A 15,000-nucleotide genomic window follows, 5' to 3' on the forward strand; every position below is an offset into this window, starting at 1 on the left:
ACCGCGTCAGCCGGGGCGGCGCGAAAACCGCGTCTGCCGGGGCGGCGCGAAAACTGCGTCAGCCGGGGCGAGCCCGGGTGCGGCACCACCGGGAAAACTGTGGCTAACAGACATGGCGATCGAGTGAGTGGGCCACCAGCCAGGCTCAGCCAAAAAGTGCCAAGTCCGAACTGCGTCAGCCGGGGCGGCAAAAACCGCGTCAGCCGGGGCGGCGCAAAAAAACCGCGTCTGCCGGGGCGGCACGAAACCGCGTCAGCCGGGGCGGCGCGAAAACTGCGTCAGCCGGGGCGAAAGAAAAAAAAAAAAACGCGTCTGCCGGGGCGAGCCCGGGTGCGGCACCACCGGGAAAACTGTGGCAAACAGACATGGCGATCGAGTGAGTGGGCCGCCAGCCAGGCACAGCCGAAAAGTGCTAAGTCCGAACTGCGTCTGCCGGGGCGGCACGAAACCGCGTCAGCCGGGGCGGCGCGAAAACCGCGTCTGCCGGGGCGGCACGAAACCGCGTCAGCCGGGGCGGCGCGAAAACTGCGTCAGCCGGGGCGAGCCCGGGTGCGGCACCACCGGGAAAACTGTGGCAAACAGACATGGCGATCGAGTGAGTGGGCCGCCAGCCAGGCACAGCCGAAAAGTGCTAAGTCCGAACTGCGTCTGCCGGGGCGGCACGAAACCGCGTCAGCCGGGGCGGCGCGAAAACCGCGTCTGCCGGGGCGGCACGAAACCGCGTCAGCCGGGGCGGCGCGAAAACTGCGTCAGCCGGGGCGAGCCCGGGTGCGGCACCACCGGGAAAACTGTGGCAAACAGACATGGCGATCGAGTGAGTGGGCCGCCAGCCAGGCACAGCCGAAAAGTGCTAAGTCCGAACTGCGTCAGCCGGGGCGGCAAAAACCGCGTCAGCCGGGGCGGCGCAAAAAACCGCGTCTGCCGGGGCGGCACGAAACCGCGTCAGCCGGGGCGGCGCGAAAACTGCGTCAGCCGGGGCGAAAGAAAAAAAAAACGCGTCTGCCGGGGCGAGCCCGGGTGCGGCACCACCGGGAAAACTGTGGCAAACAGACATGGCGATCGAGTGAGTGGGCCGCCAGCCAGGCACAGCCGAAAAGTGCTAAGTCCGAACTGCGTCTGCCGGGGCGGCACGAAACCGCGTCAGCCGGGGCGGCGCGAAAACCGCGTCTGCCGGGGCGGCACGAAACCGCGTCAGCCGGGGCGGCGCGAAAACTGCGTCAGCCGGGGCGAGCCCGGGTGCGGCACCACCGGGAAAACTGTGGCAAACAGACATGGCGATTGAGTGAGTGGGCCGCCAGCCAGGCACAGCCGAAAAGTGCTAAGTCCGAACTGCGTCTGCCGGGGCGGCACGAAACCGCGTCAGCCGGGGCGGCGCGAAAACCGCGTCTGCCGGGGCGGCACGAAACCGCGTCAGCCGGGGCGGCGCGAAAACTGCGTCAGCCGGGGCGAGCCCGGGTGCGGCACCACCGGGAAAACTGTGGCAAACAGACATGGCGATCGAGTGAGTGGGCCGCCAGCCAGGCACAGCCGAAAAGTGCTAAGTCCGAACTGCGTCTGCCGGGGCGGCACGAAACCGCGTCAGCCGGGGCGGCGCGAAAACCGCGTCTGCCGGGGCGGCACGAAACCGCGTCAGCCGGGGCGGCGCGAAAACTGCGTCAGCCGGGGCGAGCCCGGGTGCGGCACCACCGGGAAAACTGTGGCAAACAGACATGGCGATCGAGTGAGTGGGCCGCCAGCCAGGCACAGCCGAAAAGTGCAAAGTCCGAACCGTGTCAGCCGGGGCGACGCAAAAACCGCGTCAGCCGGGGCGGCGCGAAAACCGCGTCTGCCGGGGCGGCACGAAACCGCGTCAGCCGGGGCGGCGCGAAAACTGCGTCAGCCGGGGCGAGCCCGGGTGCGGCACCACCGGGAAAACTGTGGCAAACAGACATGGCGATCGAGTGAGTGGGCCGCCAGCCAGGCACAGCCGAAAAGTGCTAAGTCCGAACTGCGTCTGCCGGGGCGGCACGAAACCGCGTCAGCCGGGGGCGGCGCGAAAACCGCGTCTGCCGGGGCGGCGCGAAACTGCGTCAGCCGGGGCGAGCCCGGGTGCGGCACCACCGGGAAAACTGTGGCAAACAGACATGGCGATCGAGTGAGTGGGCCGCCAGCCAGGCACAGCCGAAAAGTGCAAAGTCCGAACCGTGTCAGCCGGGGCGACGCAAAAACCGCGTCAGCCGGGGCGGCGCGAAAACCGCGTCAGCCGGGGCGGCACGAAACCGCGTCAGCCGGGGCGGCGCGAAAACTGCGTCAGCCGGGGCGGCGCGAAAACCTCGTCAGCCGGGGCGAGCGAAAAGGGGGGGGGGGGGGGAACCACGTCTGCCGGGGCGAAAGAAAAAAAAACGCGTCTGCCGGGGCGAGCCCGGGTGCGGCACCACCGGGAAGACTGTGGCAAACAGACATGGCGATCGAGTGAGTGGGCCGCCAGCCAGGCTCAGCCCAAAAAGTGCCAAGTCCGAACTGCGTCAGCCGGGGCGGCAAAAACCGCGTCAGCCGGGGCGGCGCGAAAACCGCGTCTGCCGGGGCGGCGCGAAAACTGCGTCAGCCGGGGCGAGCCCGGGTGCGGCACCACCGGGAAAACTGTGGCTAACAGACATGGCGATCGAGTGAGTGGGCCACCAGCCAGGCTCAGCCAAAAAGTGCCAAGTCCGAACTGCGTCAGCCGGGGCGGCAAAAACCGCGTCAGCCGGGGCGGCGCAAAAAAACCGCGTCTGCCGGGGCGGCACGAAACCGCGTCAGCCGGGGCGGCGCGAAAACTGCGTCAGCCGGGGCGAAAGAAAAAAAAAAAACGCGTCTGCCGGGGCGAGCCCGGGTGCGGCACCACCGGGAAAACTGTGGCAAACAGACATGGCGATCGAGTGAGTGGGCCGCCAGCCAGGCACAGCCGAAAAGTGCTAAGTCCGAACTGCGTCTGCCGGGGCGGCACGAAACCGCGTCAGCCGGGGCGGCGCGAAAACCGCGTCTGCCGGGGCGGCACGAAACCGCGTCAGCCGGGGCGGCGCGAAAACTGCGTCAGCCGGGGCGAGCCGGGTGCGGCACCACCGGGAAAACTGTGGCAAACAGACATGGCGATCGAGTGAGTGGGCCGCCAGCCAGGCACAGCCGAAAAGTGCTAAGTCCGAACTGCGTCTGCCGGGGCGGCACGAAACCGCGTCAGCCGGGGCGGCGCGAAAACCGCGTCTGCCGGGGCGGCACGAAACCGCGTCAGCCGGGGCGGCGCGAAAACTGCGTCAGCCGGGGCGAGCCCGGGTGCGGCACCACCGGGAAAACTGTGGCAAACAGACATGGCGATCGAGTGAGTGGGCCGCCAGCCAGGCACAGCCGAAAAGTGCTAAGTCCGAACTGCGTCAGCCGGGGCGGCAAAAACCGCGTCAGCCGGGGCGGCGCAAAAAACCGCGTCTGCCGGGGCGGCACGAAACCGCGTCAGCCGGGGCGGCGCGAAAACTGCGTCAGCCGGGGCGAAAGAAAAAAAAAAACGCGTCTGCCGGGGCGAGCCCGGGTGCGGCACCACCGGGAAAACTGTGGCAAACAGACATGGCGATCGAGTGAGTGGGCCGCCAGCCAGGCACAGCCGAAAAGTGCTAAGTCCGAACTGCGTCTGCCGGGGCGGCACGAAACCGCGTCAGCCGGGGCGGCGCGAAAACCGCGTCTGCCGGGGCGGCACGAAACCGCGTCAGCCGGGGCGGCGCGAAAACTGCGTCAGCCGGGGCGAGCCCGGGTGCGGCACCACCGGGAAAACTGTGGCAAACAGACATGGCGATTGAGTGAGTGGGCCGCCAGCCAGGCACAGCCGAAAAGTGCTAAGTCCGAACTGCGTCTGCCGGGGCGGCACGAAACCGCGTCAGCCGGGGCGGCGCGAAAACCGCGTCTGCCGGGGCGGCACGAAACCGCGTCAGCCGGGGCGGCGCGAAAACTGCGTCAGCCGGGGCGAGCCCGGGTGCGGCACCACCGGGAAAACTGTGGCAAACAGACATGGCGATCGAGTGAGTGGGCCGCCAGCCAGGCACAGCCGAAAAGTGCTAAGTCCGAACTGCGTCTGCCGGGGCGGCACGAAACCGCGTCAGCCGGGGCGGCGCGAAAACCGCGTCTGCCGGGGCGGCACGAAACCGCGTCAGCCGGGGCGGCGCGAAAACTGCGTCAGCCGGGGCGAGCCCGGGTGCGGCACCACCGGGAAAACTGTGGCAAACAGACATGGCGATCGAGTGAGTGGGCCGCCAGCCAGGCACAGCCGAAAAGTGCAAAGTCCGAACCGTGTCAGCCGGGGCGACGCAAAAACCGCGTCAGCCGGGGCGGCGCGAAAACCGCGTCTGCCGGGGCGGCACGAAACCGCGTCAGCCGGGGCGGCGCGAAAACTGCGTCAGCCGGGGCGAGCCCGGGTGCGGCACCACCGGGAAAACTGTGGCAAACAGACATGGCGATCGAGTGAGTGGGCCGCCAGCCAGGCACAGCCGAAAAGTGCTAAGTCCGAACTGCGTCTGCCGGGGCGGCACGAAACCGCGTCAGCCGGGGCGGCGCGAAAACCGCGTCTGCCGGGGCGGCGCGAAAACTGCGTCAGCCGGGGCGAGCCCGGGTGCGGCACCACCGGGAAAACTGTGGCAAACAGACATGGCGATCGAGTGAGTGGGCCGCCAGCCAGGCACAGCCGAAAAGTGCAAAGTCCGAACCGTGTCAGCCGGGGCGACGCAAAAACCGCGTCAGCCGGGGCGGCGCGAAAACCGCGTCAGCCGGGGCGGCACGAAACCGCGTCAGCCGGGGCGGCGCGAAAACTGCGTCAGCCGGGGCGGCGCGAAAACCTCGTCAGCCGGGGCGAGCGAAAAGGGGGGGGGGGGAACCACGTCTGCCGGGGCGAAAGAAAAAAAAAACGCGTCTGCCGGGGCGAGCCCGGGTGCGGCACCACCGGGAAGACTGTGGCAAACAGACATGGCGATCGAGTGAGTGGGCCGCCAGCCAGGCTCAGCCCAAAAAGTGCCAAGTCCGAACTGCGTCAGCCGGGGCGGCAAAAACCGCGTCAGCCGGGGCGGCGCGAAAACCGCGTCTGCCGGGGCGGCGCGAAAACTGCGTCAGCCGGGGCGAGCCCGGGTGCGGCACCACCGGGAAAACTGTGGCTAACAGACATGGCGATCGAGTGAGTGGGCCACCAGCCAGGCTCAGCCAAAAAGTGCCAAGTCCGAACTGCGTCAGCCGGGGCGGCAAAAACCGCGTCAGCCGGGGCGGCGCAAAAAAACCGCGTCTGCCGGGGCGGCACGAAACCGCGTCAGCCGGGGCGGCGCGAAAACTGCGTCAGCCGGGGCGAAAGAAAAAAAAAAAACGCGTCTGCCGGGGCGAGCCCGGGTGCGGCACCACCGGGAAAACTGTGGCAAACAGACATGGCGATCGAGTGAGTGGGCCGCCAGCCAGGCACAGCCGAAAAGTGCTAAGTCCGAACTGCGTCTGCCGGGGCGGCACGAAACCGCGTCAGCCGGGGCGGCGCGAAAACCGCGTCTGCCGGGGCGGCACGAAACCGCGTCAGCCGGGGCGGCGCGAAAACTGCGTCAGCCGGGGCGAGCCCGGGTGCGGCACCACCGGGAAAACTGTGGCAAACAGACATGGCGATCGAGTGAGTGGGCCGCCAGCCAGGCACAGCCGAAAAGTGCTAAGTCCGAACTGCGTCTGCCGGGGCGGCACGAAACCGCGTCAGCCGGGGCGGCGCGAAAACCGCGTCTGCCGGGGCGGCACGAAACCGCGTCAGCCGGGGCGGCGCGAAAACTGCGTCAGCCGGGGCGAGCCCGGGTGCGGCACCACCGGGAAAACTGTGGCAAACAGACATGGCGATCGAGTGAGTGGGCCGCCAGCCAGGCACAGCCGAAAAGTGCTAAGTCCGAACTGCGTCAGCCGGGGCGGCAAAAACCGCGTCAGCCGGGGCGGCGCAAAAAACCGCGTCTGCCGGGGCGGCACGAAACCGCGTCAGCCGGGGCGGCGCGAAAACTGCGTCAGCCGGGGCGAAAGAAAAAAAAAACGCGTCTGCCGGGGCGAGCCCGGGTGCGGCACCACCGGGAAAACTGTGGCAAACAGACATGGCGATCGAGTGAGTGGGCCGCCAGCCAGGCACAGCCGAAAAGTGCTAAGTCCGAACTGCGTCTGCCGGGGCGGCACGAAACCGCGTCAGCCGGGGCGGCGCGAAAACCGCGTCTGCCGGGGCGGCACGAAACCGCGTCAGCCGGGGCGGCGCGAAAACTGCGTCAGCCGGGGCGAGCCCGGGTGCGGCACCACCGGGAAAACTGTGGCAAACAGACATGGCGATTGAGTGAGTGGGCCGCCAGCCAGGCACAGCCGAAAAGTGCTAAGTCCGAACTGCGTCTGCCGGGGCGGCACGAAACCGCGTCAGCCGGGGCGGCGCGAAAACCGCGTCTGCCGGGGCGGCACGAAACCGCGTCAGCCGGGGCGGCGCGAAAACTGCGTCAGCCGGGGCGAGCCCGGGTGCGGCACCACCGGGAAAACTGTGGCAAACAGACATGGCGATCGAGTGAGTGGGCCGCCAGCCAGGCACAGCCGAAAAGTGCTAAGTCCGAACTGCGTCTGCCGGGGCGGCACGAAACCGCGTCAGCCGGGGCGGCGCGAAAACCGCGTCTGCCGGGGCGGCACGAAACCGCGTCAGCCGGGGCGGCGCGAAAACTGCGTCAGCCGGGGCGAGCCCGGGTGCGGCACCACCGGGAAAACTGTGGCAAACAGACATGGCGATCGAGTGAGTGGGCCGCCAGCCAGGCACAGCCGAAAAGTGCAAAGTCCGAACCGTGTCAGCCGGGGCGACGCAAAAACCGCGTCAGCCGGGGCGGCGCGAAAACCGCGTCTGCCGGGGCGGCACGAAACCGCGTCAGCCGGGGCGGCGCGAAAACTGCGTCAGCCGGGGCGAGCCCGGGTGCGGCACCACCGGGAAAACTGTGGCAAACAGACATGGCGATCGAGTGAGTGGGCCGCCAGCCAGGCACAGCCGAAAAGTGCAAAGTCCGAACCGTGTCAGCCGGGGCGACGCAAAAACCGCGTCAGCCGGGGCGGCGCGAAAACCGCGTCAGCCGGGGCGGCACGAAACCGCGTCAGCCGGGGCGGCGCGAAAACTGCGTCAGCCGGGGCGGCGCGAAAACCTCGTCAGCCGGGGCGAGCGAAAAGGGGGGGGGGGGGAACCACGTCTGCCGGGGCGAAAGAAAAAAAAAACGCGTCTGCCGGGGCGAGCCCGGGTGCGGCACCACCGGGAAGACTGTGGCAAACAGACATGGCGATCGAGTGAGTGGGCCGCCAGCCAGGCTCAGCCCAAAAAGTGCCAAGTCCGAACTGCGTCAGCCGGGGCGGCAAAAACCGCGTCAGCCGGGGCGGCGCGAAAACCGCGTCTGCCGGGGCGGCGCGAAAACTGCGTCAGCCGGGGCGAGCCCGGGTGCGGCACCACCGGGAAAACTGTGGCTAACAGACATGGCGATCGAGTGAGTGGGCCACCAGCCAGGCTCAGCCAAAAAGTGCCAAGTCCGAACTGCGTCAGCCGGGGCGGCAAAAACCGCGTCAGCCGGGGCGGCGCAAAAAAACCGCGTCTGCCGGGGCGGCACGAAACCGCGTCAGCCGGGGCGGCGCGAAAACTGCGTCAGCCGGGGCGAAAGAAAAAAAAAACGCGTCTGCCGGGGCGAGCCCGGGTGCGGCACCACCGGGAAAACTGTGGCAAACAGACATGGCGATCGAGTGAGTGGGCCGCCAGCCAGGCACAGCCGAAAAGTGCTAAGTCCGAACTGCGTCTGCCGGGGCGGCACGAAACCGCGTCAGCCGGGGCGGCGCGAAAACCGCGTCTGCCGGGGCGGCACGAAACCGCGTCAGCCGGGGCGGCGCGAAAACTGCGTCAGCCGGGGCGAGCCCGGGTGCGGCACCACCGGGAAAACTGTGGCAAACAGACATGGCGATCGAGTGAGTGGGCCGCCAGCCAGGCACAGCCGAAAAGTGCTAAGTCCGAACTGCGTCTGCCGGGGCGGCACGAAACCGCGTCAGCCGGGGCGGCGCGAAAACCGCGTCTGCCGGGGCGGCACGAAACCGCGTCAGCCGGGGCGGCGCGAAAACTGCGTCAGCCGGGGCGAGCCCGGGTGCGGCACCACCGGGAAAACTGTGGCAAACAGACATGGCGATCGAGTGAGTGGGCCGCCAGCCAGGCACAGCCGAAAAGTGCTAAGTCCGAACTGCGTCAGCCGGGGCGGCAAAAACCGCGTCAGCCGGGGCGGCGCAAAAAACCGCGTCTGCCGGGGCGGCACGAAACCGCGTCAGCCGGGGCGGCGCGAAAACTGCGTCAGCCGGGGCGAAAGAAAAAAAAAAAACGCGTCTGCCGGGGCGAGCCCGGGTGCGGCACCACCGGGAAAACTGTGGCAAACAGACATGGCGATCGAGTGAGTGGGCCGCCAGCCAGGCACAGCCGAAAAGTGCTAAGTCCGAACTGCGTCTGCCGGGGCGGCACGAAACCGCGTCAGCCGGGGCGGCGCGAAAACCGCGTCTGCCGGGGCGGCACGAAACCGCGTCAGCCGGGGCGGCGCGAAAACTGCGTCAGCCGGGGCGAGCCCGGGTGCGGCACCACCGGGAAAACTGTGGCAAACAGACATGGCGATCGAGTGAGTGGGCCGCCAGCCAGGCACAGCCGAAAAGTGCTAAGTCCGAACTGCGTCTGCCGGGGCGGCACGAAACCGCGTCAGCCGGGGCGGCGCGAAAACCGCGTCTGCCGGGGCGGCGCGAAAACTGCGTCAGCCGGGGCGAGCCCGGGTGCGGCACCACCGGGAAAACTGTGGCAAACAGACATGGCGATCGAGTGAGTGGGCCGCCAGCCAGGCACAGCCGAAAAGTGCAAAGTCCGAACCGTGTCAGCCGGGGCGACGCAAAAACCGCGTCAGCCGGGGCGGCGCGAAAACCGCGTCAGCCGGGGCGGCACGAAACCGCGTCAGCCGGGGCGGCGCGAAAACTGCGTCAGCCGGGGCGGCGCGAAAACCTCGTCAGCCGGGGCGAGCGAAAAGGGGGGGGGGGGGGAACCACGTCTGCCGGGGCGAAAGAAAAAAAAAACGCGTCTGCCGGGGCGAGCCCGGGTGCGGCACCACCGGGAAGACTGTGGCAAACAGACATGGCGATCGAGTGAGTGGGCCGCCAGCCAGGCTCAGCCCAAAAAGTGCCAAGTCCGAACTGCGTCAGCCGGGGCGGCAAAAACCGCGTCAGCCGGGGCGGCGCGAAAACCGCGTCTGCCGGGGCGGCGCGAAAACTGCGTCAGCCGGGGCGAGCCCGGGTGCGGCACCACCGGGAAAACTGTGGCTAACAGACATGGCGATCGAGTGAGTGGGCCACCAGCCAGGCTCAGCCAAAAAGTGCCAAGTCCGAACTGCGTCAGCCGGGGCGGCAAAAACCGCGTCAGCCGGGGCGGCGCAAAAAAACCGCGTCTGCCGGGGCGGCACGAAACCGCGTCAGCCGGGGCGGCGCGAAAACTGCGTCAGCCGGGGCGAAAGAAAAAAAAAAACGCGTCTGCCGGGGCGAGCCCGGGTGCGGCACCACCGGGAAAACTGTGGCAAACAGACATGGCGATCGAGTGAGTGGGCCGCCAGCCAGGCACAGCCGAAAAGTGCTAAGTCCGAACTGCGTCTGCCGGGGCGGCACGAAACCGCGTCAGCCGGGGCGGCGCGAAAACCGCGTCTGCCGGGGCGGCACGAAACCGCGTCAGCCGGGGCGGCGCGAAAACTGCGTCAGCCGGGGCGAGCCCGGGTGCGGCACCACCGGGAAAACTGTGGCAAACAGACATGGCGATCGAGTGAGTGGGCCGCCAGCCAGGCACAGCCGAAAAGTGCTAAGTCCGAACTGCGTCTGCCGGGGCGGCACGAAACCGCGTCAGCCGGGGCGGCGCGAAAACCGCGTCTGCCGGGGCGGCACGAAACCGCGTCAGCCGGGGCGGCGCGAAAACTGCGTCAGCCGGGGCGAGCCCGGGTGCGGCACCACCGGGAAAACTGTGGCAAACAGACATGGCGATCGAGTGAGTGGGCCGCCAGCCAGGCACAGCCGAAAAGTGCTAAGTCCGAACTGCGTCAGCCGGGGCGGCAAAAACCGCGTCAGCCGGGGCGGCGCAAAAAACCGCGTCTGCCGGGGCGGCACGAAACCGCGTCAGCCGGGGCGGCGCGAAAACTGCGTCAGCCGGGGCGAAAGAAAAAAAAAAACGCGTCTGCCGGGGCGAGCCCGGGTGCGGCACCACCGGGAAAACTGTGGCAAACAGACATGGCGATCGAGTGAGTGGGCCGCCAGCCAGGCACAGCCGAAAAGTGCTAAGTCCGAACTGCGTCTGCCGGGGCGGCACGAAACCGCGTCAGCCGGGGCGGCGCGAAAACCGCGTCTGCCGGGGCGGCACGAAACCGCGTCAGCCGGGGCGGCGCGAAAACTGCGTCAGCCGGGGCGAGCCCGGGTGCGGCACCACCGGGAAAACTGTGGCAAACAGACATGGCGATTGAGTGAGTGGGCCGCCAGCCAGGCACAGCCGAAAAGTGCTAAGTCCGAACTGCGTCTGCCGGGGCGGCACGAAACCGCGTCAGCCGGGGCGGCGCGAAAACCGCGTCTGCCGGGGCGGCACGAAACCGCGTCAGCCGGGGCGGCGCGAAAACTGCGTCAGCCGGGGCGAGCCCGGGTGCGGCACCACCGGGAAAACTGTGGCAAACAGACATGGCGATCGAGTGAGTGGGCCGCCAGCCAGGCACAGCCGAAAAGTGCTAAGTCCGAACTGCGTCTGCCGGGGCGGCACGAAACCGCGTCAGCCGGGGCGGCGCGAAAACCGCGTCTGCCGGGGCGGCACGAAACCGCGTCAGCCGGGGCGGCGCGAAAACTGCGTCAGCCGGGGCGAGCCCGGGTGCGGCACCACCGGGAAAACTGTGGCAAACAGACATGGCGATCGAGTGAGTGGGCCGCCAGCCAGGCACAGCCGAAAAGTGCAAAGTCCGAACCGTGTCAGCCGGGGCGACGCAAAAACCGCGTCAGCCGGGGCGGCGCGAAAACCGCGTCTGCCGGGGCGGCACGAAACCGCGTCAGCCGGGGCGGCGCGAAAACTGCGTCAGCCGGGGCGAGCCCGGGTGCGGCACCACCGGGAAAACTGTGGCAAACAGACATGGCGATCGAGTGAGTGGGCCGCCAGCCAGGCACAGCCGAAAAGTGCTAAGTCCGAACTGCGTCAGCCGGGGCGGCAAAAACCGCGTCAGCCGGGGCGGCGCAAAAAACCGCGTCTGCCGGGGCGGCACGAAACCGCGTCAGCCGGGGCGGGGCGAAAACTGCGTCAGCCGGGGCGAAAAGAAAAAAAAAAAACGCGTCTGCCGGGGCAAGCCCGGGTGCGGCACCACCGGGAAAACTGTGGCAAACAGACATGGCGATCGAGTGAGTGGGCCGCCAGCCAGGCACAGCCGAAAAGTGCAAAGTCCGAACCGTGTCAGCCGGGGCGACGCAAAAACCGCGTCAGCCGGGGCGGCGCGAAAACCGCGTCAGCCGGGGCGGCACGAAACCGCGTCAGCCGGGGCGGCGCGAAAACTGCGTCAGCCGGGGCGGCGCGAAAACCTCGTCAGCCGGGGCGAGCGAAAAGGGGGGGGGGGAACCACGTCTGCCGGGGCGAAAGAAAAAAAAAACGCGTCTGCCGGGGCGAGCCCGGGTGCGGCACCACCGGGAAGACTGTGGCAAACAGACATGGCGATCGAGTGAGTGGGCCGCCAGCCAGGCTCAGCCCAAAAAGTGCCAAGTCCGAACTGCGTCAGCCGGGGCGGCAAAAACCGCGTCAGCCGGGGCGGCGCGAAAACCGCGTCTGCCGGGGCGGCGCGAAAACTGCGTCAGCCGGGGCGAGCCCGGGTGCGGCACCACCGGGAAAACTGTGGCTAACAGACATGGCGATCGAGTGAGTGGGCCACCAGCCAGGCTCAGCCAAAAAGTGCCAAGTCCGAACTGCGTCAGCCGGGGCGGCAAAAACCGCGTCAGCCGGGGCGGCGCAAAAAAACCGCGTCTGCCGGGGCGGCACGAAACCGCGTCAGCCGGGGCGGCGCGAAAACTGCGTCAGCCGGGGCGAAAGAAAAAAAAAACGCGTCTGCCGGGGCGAGCCCGGGTGCGGCACCACCGGGAAAACTGTGGCAAACAGACATGGCGATCGAGTGAGTGGGCCGCCAGCCAGGCACAGCCGAAAAGTGCCAAGTCCGAACTGCGTCTGCCGGGGCGGCACGAAACCGCGTCAGCCGGGGCGGCGCGAAAACCGCGTCTGCCGGGGCGGCACGAAACCGCGTCAGCCGGGGCGGCGCGAAAACTGCGTCAGCCGGGGCGAGCCCGGGTGCGGCACCACCGGGAAAACTGTGGCAAACAGACATGGCGATCGAGTGAGTGGGCCGCCAGCCAGGCACAGCCGAAAAGTGCTAAGTCCGAACTGCGTCTGCCGGGGCGGCACGAAACCGCGTCAGCCGGGGCGGCGCGAAAACCGCGTCTGCCGGGGCGGCACGAAACCGCGTCAGCCGGGGCGGCGCGAAAACTGCGTCAGCCGGGGCGAGCCCGGGTGCGGCACCACCGGGAAAACTGTGGCAAACAGACATGGCGATCGAGTGAGTGGGCCGCCAGCCAGGCACAGCCGAAAAGTGCTAAGTCCGAACTGCGTCAGCCGGGGCGGCAAAAACCGCGTCAGCCGGGGCGGCGCAAAAAACCGCGTCTGCCGGGGCGGCACGAAACCGCGTCAGCCGGGGCGGCGCGAAAACTGCGTCAGCCGGGGCGAAAGAAAAAAAAAAAAACGCGTCTGCCGGGGCGAGCCCGGGTGCGGCACCACCGGGAAAACTGTGGCAAACAGACATGGCGATCGAGTGAGTGGGCCGCCAGCCAGGCACAGCCGAAAAGTGCTAAGTCCGAACTGCGTCTGCCGGGGCGGCACGAAACCGCGTCAGCCGGGGCGGCGCGAAAACCGCGTCTGCCGGGGCGGCACGAAACCGCGTCAGCCGGGGCGGCGCGAAAACTGCGTCAGCCGGGGCGAGCCCGGGTGCGGCACCACCGGGAAAACTGTGGCAAACAGACATGGCGATCGAGTGAGTGGGCCGCCAGCCAGGCACAGCCGAAAAGTGCTAAGTCCGAACTGCGTCTGCCGGGGCGGCACGAAACCGCGTCAGCCGGGGCGGCGCGAAAACCGCGTCTGCCGGGGCGGCGCGAAAACTGCGTCAGCCGGGGCGAGCCCGGGTGCGGCACCACCGGGAAAACTGTGGCAAACAGACATGGCGATCGAGTGAGTGGGCCGCCAGCCAGGCACAGCCGAAAAGTGCAAAGTCCGAACCGTGTCAGCCGGGGCGACGCAAAAACCGCGTCAGCCGGGGCGGCGCGAAAACCGCGTCAGCCGGGGCGGCACGAAACCGCGTCAGCCGGGGCGGCGCGAAAACTGCGTCAGCCGGGGCGGCGCGAAAACCTCGTCAGCCGGGGCGAGCGAAAAGGGGGGGGGGGGGGAACCACGTCTGCCGGGGCGAAAGAAAAAAAAAACGCGTCTGCCGGGGCGAGCCCGGGTGCGGCACCACCGGGAAGACTGTGGCAAACAGACATGGCGATCGAGTGAGTGGGCCGCCAGCCAGGCTCAGCCCAAAAAGTGCCAAGTCCGAACTGCGTCAGCCGGGGCGGCAAAAACCGCGTCAGCCGGGGCGGCGCGAAAACCGCGTCTGCCGGGGCGGCGCGAAAACTGCGTCAGCCGGGGCGAGCCCGGGTGCGGCACCACCGGGAAAACTGTGGCTAACAGACATGGCGATCGAGTGAGTGGGCCACCAGCCAGGCTCAGCCAAAAAGTGCCAAGTCCGAACTGCGTCAGCCGGGGCGGCAAAAACCGCGTCAGCCGGGGCGGCGCAAAAAAACCGCGTCTGCCGGGGCGGCACGAAACCGCGTCAGCCGGGGCGGCGCGAAAACTGCGTCAGCCGGGGCGAAAGAAAAAAAAAAAACGCGTCTGCCGGGGCGAGCCCGGGTGCGGCACCACCGGGAAAACTGTGGCAAACAGACATGGCGATCGAGTGAGTGGGCCGCCAGCCAGGCACAGCCGAAAAGTGCTAAGTCCGAACTGCGTCTGCCGGGGCGGCACGAAACCGCGTCAGCCGGGGCGGCGCGAAAACCGCGTCTGCCGGGGCGGCACGAAACCGCGTCAGCCGGGGCGGCGCGAAAACTGCGTCAGCCGGGGCGAGCCCGGGTGCGGCACCACCGGGAAAACTGTGGCAAACAGACATGGCGATCGAGTGAGTGGGCCGCCAGCCAGGCACAGCCGAAAAGTGCTAAGTCCGAACTGCGTCTGCCGGGGCGGCACGAAACCGCGTCAGCCGGGGCGGCGCGAAAACCGCGTCTGCCGGGGCGGCACGAAACCGCGTCAGCCGGGGCGGCGCGAAAACTGCGTCAGCCGGGGCGAGCCCGGGTGCGGCACCACCGGGAAAACTGTGGCAAACAGACATGGCGATCGAGTGAGTGGGCCGCCAGCCAGGCACAGCCGAAAAGTGCTAAGTCCGAACTGCGTCAGCCGGGGCGGCAAAAACCGCGTCAGCCGGGGCGGCGCAAAAAACCGCGTCTGCCGGGGCGGCACGAAACCGCGTCAGCCGGGGCGGCGCGAAAACTGCGTCAGCCGGGGCGAAAGAAAAAAAAAAACGCGTCTGCCGGGGCGAGCCCGGGTGCGGCACCACCGGGAAAACTGTGGCAAACAGACATGGCGATCGAGTGAGTGGGCCGCCAGCCAGGCACAGCCGAAAAGTGCTAAGTCCGAACTGCGTCTGCCGGGGCGGCACGAAACCGCGTCAGCCGGGGCGGCGCGAAAACCGCGTCTGCCGGGGCGGCACGAAACCGCGTCAGCCGGGGCGGCGCGAAAACTGCGTCAGCCGGGGCGAGCCCGGGTGCGGCACCACCGGGAAAACTGTGGCAAACAGACATGGCGATTGAGTGAGTGGGCCGCCAGCCAGGCACAGCCGAAAAGTGCTAAGTCCGAAC

This window comes from Rhipicephalus microplus, unplaced genomic scaffold, assembly GCF_043290135.1.
Source record: "Rhipicephalus microplus isolate Deutch F79 unplaced genomic scaffold, USDA_Rmic scaffold_288, whole genome shotgun sequence".
Classification (NCBI taxonomy): Eukaryota; Metazoa; Arthropoda; class Arachnida; order Ixodida; family Ixodidae; genus Rhipicephalus; species Rhipicephalus microplus.